This window comes from Buceros rhinoceros, unplaced genomic scaffold (assembly GCF_000710305.1).
Source record: "Buceros rhinoceros silvestris isolate BGI_N320 unplaced genomic scaffold, ASM71030v1 scaffold5751, whole genome shotgun sequence".
NCBI classification, from domain to species: domain Eukaryota; kingdom Metazoa; phylum Chordata; class Aves; order Bucerotiformes; family Bucerotidae; genus Buceros; species Buceros rhinoceros.
The window spans coordinates 14145-20768 of NW_010393631.1; positions in this window are offsets into that span (position 1 = coordinate 14145).

Sequence of the window (6624 nt, forward strand, 5' to 3'; positions counted from 1 at the left end):
CATTGCCAGAGTCTTTCCTTTCCTGTCCTTGTTTACTTATCCAATTTCACACAGATTCAATTGAGCAGTGCAAGAGGCTGGACTGGTGGCTGGGCAGTAACCCAAGAAATTTAAAAAAAAAGAAGGCAAAAGAAACTTGCCAGAGATTTTTGCCTGCTTGAATGCCTTCAGTCCTTGGCTGTATTGATGACTGCACAGCAACTTAGGTCTTCAGGTAGAAATAGGGTGAAAGCTTGGGTGGAGTTTCTGTTTCTCCAATGAGAGCGAGGAGGGCAAAGGACAGGGTATAGCAGCAGCCGACAGCTGAGCAGTATTTCTGGCTTGGTTTGTGAACACCTTTTTAATCCTGTGAAGAAAAATGCTTTGAAGTCTCATTAAAGTATTATTCTTTACTGGTAACAACATTAAATGTTGGTCAGGAGCTCCAGCATGATTATTTTAACTTTTCTCTGTCATTGTCAACAGTCTTGGGATAATTAATTTTCTTCCTAATATTTAATCTAAATTGCAAAATAGTTTATTATTTGTTAATACCTAAGATCAATGAGAATGAATGAATTAAAAATAATGTTTCTATTTTTGCCATGTAGTCCACTGTGCTCAGATGTCTAAGGTGCCAGCCTTTCTTTGCTGGAGCCAGCCATTTGTGTTCGACAGCTCTTTCAAGACAGGTTTGCTTCTTAACTACCTTGGCATTACAGGATTAGGGATCACTACATGTTCATCTTTCATAAGATTTAAGTCTATATGACATACTGAGAGACATAATGACTTGCCCCAGATTAGCCACAGACAGCATAGCAACATTTTCTGCCGAAAGTATGCCAACAAAACTCTTATATCATAGTTCCCAGCTGTTGCAGTCATCCTGAAATACTTGATTGCATCTGGAAAAAACAATTCTTGGGCAAAAAGTAGGTTACTGCAAGTGAACTCAATCAAGTTTGAATGGATTGTGTTCATAAAGGAAAGTTATTTTGGAACAGCATTGCTATCAGACGCTGCTTTCTTCTGTTGAAGGTGTGCAAGCACTCTGAGTGCTCAAGATCCTTTTTGGTCATCCTTTGATGGTCTGGCAACATTTGTATCTAAATGGTTTTCTATTATGTCATTTTTTTTCAAAAGATATTTCACGTATTCTAATCAAAGGAGGATATGGCCATCCTTGCAGTAATCCTACCCTCATATGTAGGGCTAATCAGCATGACCAATGGAGTCTAGAAAGTGATTCAACAGACCAGCGAGCACTGACTTGGTCTGCAGAGTCCATGAACTCTATGGATTAGCTCTCCATTGACTGTAGAAGTATAGATATCTAGCTTGCAGGTATTCACTTACATTCAAAGGTGCAGGTGGGAAGTGCAGATGTTCTGCACCAGGGATGAGGTGTGAAGTGAGAGTGAGCCAATGCAGGGCTCTTCTGGAACTCTGTAAGAAAGGCCTGACAAGAAATGGCTTAATATAACAGCTGTTCTAGTAAGACAGAATAAGAAGAGTAATACAGATAGCAAGTAAATATGATGTCTGTTGTGGTTTAAACCCAGCTGCCAACTAAGCACCGTGCAGTGGCTCTATTTCTCCGGGAGGAGAAAATAGAACAAATGACTTAAGGGTCAAGACAAGGGACAAGGGCAAGAGACAGACTTGCCTTGGGGAAGCAAAATCAATTTAATTTAAACACCAAAACTGCTGCAAAATCACCAACTGAATTTAGAGTAGGACAATAAGAGAAAACTACTGGTTTCTAAATACATCTTCCCCCTACCCTTCCCTTCTTCCTGGGCCCAGCTTTGCTACCTCCTCTCAGCCCCATTTGGTGCAGGGGGCAGAGGATGGTGGTGGTGGTGGCTGCATGTGCAGTCAATCTCAGTTCCCTCCATACACTTTCTACTGCTTGCTCTTCTTCAGGGAAAACACTCCTCACAGTTCTGCCTTGCAGCCACGTGGCATCCATCCCTCTCTCAGGAGGCAATAGTTCTCCAGTGGCGAACTGCTCCAGGGCCAATTTTCTCAGAGACATGACCTTTTTCAGGATTACTTGCCGGCTGCATCGTGGGGCTTTCTCTGGCTCTCTGCAGCCTGACCATTTCTCCACCAGGGCTCTCTGAGGATTGCAGGGTTTCAGCTTGCCATCTTGCCATGGGCCAAAGGGAAATGGTTGTACCAATGTGTCTCCCCCACCTTCTCCTCTCTATCCTGGGTGGTGGCATCCATCCCTCTCTCAGGAGGCAATAGTTCTCCAGTGGCGAACTGCTCCAGGGCCAATTTTCTCAGAGACATGACCTTTTTCAGGATTACTTGCCGGCTGCATCGTGGGGCTTTCTCTGGCTCTCTGCAGCCTGACCATTTCTCCACCAGGGCTCTCTGAGGATTGCAGGGTTTCAGCTTGCCATCTTGCCATGGGCCAAAGGGAAATGGTTGTACCAATGTGTCTCCCCCACCTTCTCCTCTCTATCCTGGGTGACCACATGGTTGGTGACCTCGTGCTTGCTTTTCCTTCTGCCCTACCCCATCCAAAACAAAAGAGAGCTCCCAGAACAACAACAAAAAAGGCCTTCCCAAACTGTTTCTGCCTCTTAAATGGGTTTATTCGCAGAGGCACTGATTGGCTCAGCCTTGGCCAGAGGCAGGGCCTAACTGTAGCCAGCAGGAGCCTTTCGAGAAACTTCTTGCAGGGGCCATGCCAGCAACTCCATCCCCCACTACCAAAACCACACCGAAGAAAAGGCAGCAGCCTCCACCCCACTACTGAAACCATGCCAAACACTACCACAATGTCCCTTCAGATGCTGGCATCGGGTGGACTACCACAATGTCCCTTCAGATGCTGGCAGCTGTGTGTTTGTGCAGCATCACGTGGACCCTGGGTGGATTTTTCCCAGGGCATGCTGAACAGGTCCTGCCCATGGAGAGAAGCTCCTCCTTTTTGGCCATTCAAGCTATTATATAATATTCTTGCAAGAAAACAACCCCGTTCGTGAAGGACATTCAAAGGAGAACTTCTTGCTGACCACTTCTTTTAGACAAAGGCAAGGCGAGGCAGGAGGTGGGATCACCGGTACCAGGTGGGAGCTGCCTGCAGGCTCCTGTTGCGGTGAGGTGTCTGAGTTTACCCTGTGGCCAAGCACAGGGTAAACAGCGCAGCTGATTGATCGATCTGTGGAGCACAGCACAGGCTGTGCCTGCTCAGAATGACTGTGATGTGGATTTGGCATTTTCCTCTCTCTGATAAGACCATGCTGATTCTGTTTGCCCTTCTTACACCTGCACCTGATAGTTCATTTGCTGGTTTGAAATGGTATTCATTCCCCTTTCAGTTACACAACCATTCTGATAATGGAGTAACCCCCAAAGCGTTTCATATGTTGTGTGTGAGTAAAGAAAAACCCAAGCGCTGCTTATCAAGTGTCTCTTTTTTTATTGCAGCTGTGAATCTGAGTAGCCTATGAAGAGTGCACTGTGCCAGATAAGCTGCAGTCAGGTCAAAAATCACTGCCCGCTGCTTTAAAACTGCTTTTGAAGTAGTCAGCAATAGGTGATGGGTTTCTCCTGTTGTGAAACAGAGAGATGAGAGTTGAACTGGCTGTCCCAGGGACTGGGTTTCTGATCTGGAATCATGGTTTATTGGGCCACTCTAAAAAAGACCAAGCACTCTCTGGAAAGAGCTTCCTTCATGTTTCCATTTATGTTTTCACAAGTGAAGGCTGCTGGCAGGTGTTTCCTCATGTAAAAGAAACTGTGTTTACTTTATTTTATGTATTTTATTTTGACTGAAAAGACTTCAGTCTTTACCTGGAATCAAAAGCTACAGGCCACTCAACAGAAATAATAATGGGGAGAAACTGCTGGGTGCTCACAGCATTGAGACAAGTGACTGAGAATTTGGAATATGTTTATCTATCCTTGGATCCTTGCTGTTGTGAGTTGATGTAGTTAGTGCTGGGTTTCATAGTCACTAGGATTTGTGAAATCTGCATTTGATCAGCAAAGGAAGTACAATGGGACAGTAGAGGTATCTTTATCTTACTCCTGTCCTCATCTTACATCCTTAAATCTACATGTGGTAAATGAACAAGTTTTCATTGATCATTTAGTTCCAGATAAAATCCTCTTTTCAGCACATGGCAATTCATAACAGCAACAGAGAGGTTCATAAAAGTTCTTACACAAGGTAACCAAGTTGCTGGGGTGGCTGCTCAGGGTGCTGGCTGCTGGCCTGTGCTGGGCTGGACTGCCTACTCTTCTGGTCAGTGTCAGAATACAGCTTCCCTTTGGCACAGCATCACTGGAGTTGTTTTGGGGATAATGACAAATTTGTGCTATTTACTTACAGACTTTTATGCAGTGGAATAGATTTATTAATGTTTCTTTTAGTAATTCCTTGGTGAGAACTGAGGACAGAAATGTATGCTCCGGGAACCCGTGGAACCCTGGGATTCAGGACCCCATTAATACATGCTGCTGCTATGCTTCATGGCTATCCATGAGCACACCATACTGCTCTTGACATTAATATGACTACTTATATGAGCAGAGATACTCAAATGTTACTTCAGAACACCTGGAGGGAGTTAAGCAAAGATAAATAACGCTTCAGTGAAGTCAAAACTAGAAGAAAGCAGATGAGTAAAGAGGTTTTTCTGTCAGCACTTCAGACTCTGGAGTTTGGTCTATGTCTTTTTTTTTTTTTTTTTGCTGCCCTTCAAGTGAGATCTTTAAAATCTTTTTTTTTTTTCAATTCCTATTAAATATATAAGTTTTAGGTTTTCTAGCTTGAAAGGGATTATCTAAGAAATAAAATATGTTTCCAATTACTATCTGAAACTTTTATTTTTAAAGAAATCATTGGTAGAATATTTCTTATTTAACATAATTCTACAATGAGATCTCTGGCAAAAGATTCTAGTTTATTAACTAATTTCTATATTAGCTCTATATTATAACATTTCTGTATTAGCTCTTTTTACTCTCCCTGGAATTATTGTTTCAGGGATCATTTGTATATAGTTTAAAAAAAATCTGAAAAATGCAGGTAACCCAAAAACTCACTGAATGTATTACAACAGATTTTAAAAACATCTGGCAAAAATGTGTCTTGTATAAGAAGTCTGTCTCAGGCGAGTGGGCATGAATAATACTTGAACAATTTAAAGACAGAGAAAGCTGATTTTGTTCTACTTTTTATGTTGGATTTGAATATTTTTGCATTTAAAATTTAATCAAGAGTCACAGTAAGACTTTCAAACCATGTTTGAAAAAGTGTGGGTTTTTTGTTTTTTGCGTAAGATCAGACTTAAGGTGGGATGAAGGCTACAAATCCTACATTAGTATCAAGCACTATAGTAGGGTTTTAAGAAAGATTTTCATCAGATTTTGCCTATATTTAGCTGTCTATATGATCTAGGATACTACATCTTATAAACAAAAAACTATATTAAAATCTATAGCTGATATATTTGAGTTAAAGAATTTTTTTCCTTCATAAGCTTCATGTTTGTATTACATTTCTCTAAAACTCTAGTCTCCCTCTGCTGGACAAAACAGTCTTTATTCCAAAGGAACGTAAATTTTTTTTATATTTAACATTACTTTTGAAAGCTATTGAAATCTTCAGATACTGGCCTCAGAAAAATGCATGCACTGGAGAAACATACTCTAGACAGGCCAAAACCTCACTTTTCAGGCTTCTTGATTTTTAACGCTGGTTGTCTGCATTTGTCTCTTGGTGACAGAATTAAACTGACCTGACTATCAGTCGGTGAGCAACCTTAGGCAATGAAAGCTTTTGGTATTGTGGGATGCATGCAGAGTTAATCAGAAATATGTCCTGTCATAGACCTCTGGCTGTCACAGCCCGTATGTTGACAAAAACAATACTGCAGTTATCTGTAATAGGAAGAGTATTACCAATCTTGCGATAGTGGTTTAATGAATGTCTGGGTTGCAGCTGGATACATTTGAGATAATCGTCACAGTTATATTTATGCAATAGCAAAATAAATACTAAGGGAAATGTTAAGTGTAAACATGAAAAGTCATTTAATTCAGCAACACATTTAAGCAAAATACCTAAGTGCAATCCCTACCAGTAAAGCACTTATATTCCATTACCCCCACACTCCAGAAATTTCTTTGCTTTAAGTATCCTCTCTCCAGCAGAGTTTCCTGCTGGAGGATGTGTTGGAGTCCACAGTGTGTAACTCTGACCAGCCCTGTATGTGTTGGGGTCACAGTCAAATTAATATACAATCTTGTTATTGTGGGCATGCACAGTCAGGTGATAAAGTTTAATTGGACTCCTGCAGTTTTTTCCAAATATTTTTCCCAGAAAATATGCAAATGAAATGCTGCAGTCTCACCCTGTCAGTGGCACTCCTTGCTTTTGGCATTGTTTCATGGAAATTACTTTGTAGAAATAAAAGGTCAGGTATTCACTGTGGAGAATAATATGTTCCTGCCTGTAAATGAGGTTTGCTTTAGAGCCACAGTGGAAAAATAGAAACTTGTAGTAAAAAGTTAGAGTTTGGTGCCCTTTATATATACAAAAGGATGTAATTTACTTACAAACATTACTTAGCGTGTTAATACATGATTCACAGCTGGCTGCAGACTCTACTTCGCTAG